This window comes from Protobothrops mucrosquamatus, unplaced genomic scaffold (assembly GCF_001527695.2).
Source record: "Protobothrops mucrosquamatus isolate PMUCROS unplaced genomic scaffold, P.Mucros_1.0 scaffold1736, whole genome shotgun sequence".
NCBI lineage: Eukaryota > Metazoa > Chordata > Lepidosauria > Squamata > Viperidae > Protobothrops > Protobothrops mucrosquamatus.
In genome coordinates, this window is record NW_015387882.1 from 350,545 (window position 1) to 351,595 (window position 1,051).

Here is a 1,051-nt window from a genome sequence, read left to right on the forward strand (position 1 = left end):
GGGACTAGAACTCACAGTCTCCTGGTGATTGGCCCAAAGTCACCTATCTGGCTTTCATGCCTAAGGCGGGACTAGAACTCACAGTCTCCTGGTGATTGGCCCAAAGTCACCTATCTGGCTTTCATGCCTAAGGCGGGACTAGAACTCACCGTCTCCTGGTGATTGGCCCGAAGTCACCTATCTGGCTTTCATGCTTAAAGCAGGACTAGAACTGACCATAACCTCTGGAGATTGACCCAAAATCCCCTAGCCACTTTCACACCTAGGGTGGAACTAGAATTCACAATCTCCTGATTTCTAGTACTTTCATCACCAGACCAAACTGGTTCTCAGGGTTGTTGTTTTTTTGTGCATCATTTTATTTTGATCATCAGCATAGCAAATATAATATTTGAGATGGAATCCTTTAAATCTCCGGTACCTGTGCAACTTTTCCCCCCTTCCCGATGAACATTTGGCTGTACTAAAACAGTGGAGAACTTTATTCAAATGAAATAGCAGACGCTCAGTGCTTGCTATTTATAAGAAAGGAGGGTTGCAATGATTATTTGCTTAATTACTCCATGCCAGTTATAAAGCACGCATATCTGACGTCTACATCTCTCCACATGTCAAAATCTGGGGAAGTATTAAAAGCATCTTTGGGTTTTTGAATGGTTTCCTATCATGTGAAGAACAAAAGAGCACAGATCTATACACCTTCCTGGACTTTAAAATTGCGCATTGTAGACAAATGGCTCTTGTTACATCCTGACGAGATCATAAAAACAGCGTAGCCTCTTTCTTCCGATTTAATTTTGGTTCGTCCCCAATATATCTCTTCTTAGAAGTGGAGCCTGTGGCTGCATTCATTAAAAAAAAATGTCAAGCTGGCTACTGAATTAAGCCATTGTCTGGCTTCACACAATACAGCAAACCACAAACTACCCAATGGACTTCCTTCATAACACTCTCAGCTAGAAGGAATCACATTAGATGCTGTAATTTGCTGTGAAGGCTGCTTTAGTGAGGGCAAAAACTCCAAAATGAAGATGCTTGCTAATATCACCTT

At 41.9% G+C, this 1,051-nt stretch overlaps 1 protein-coding gene across 1 annotated transcript in view; it reads right to left on the bottom strand.

The window, feature by feature from the left end:
* Positions 1 to 1,051, bottom strand: part of LOC107293800 (protein shisa-9) — a 23,679-nt gene that overhangs the window by 12,515 nt on the left and 10,113 nt on the right. The window lies entirely within an intron of this gene.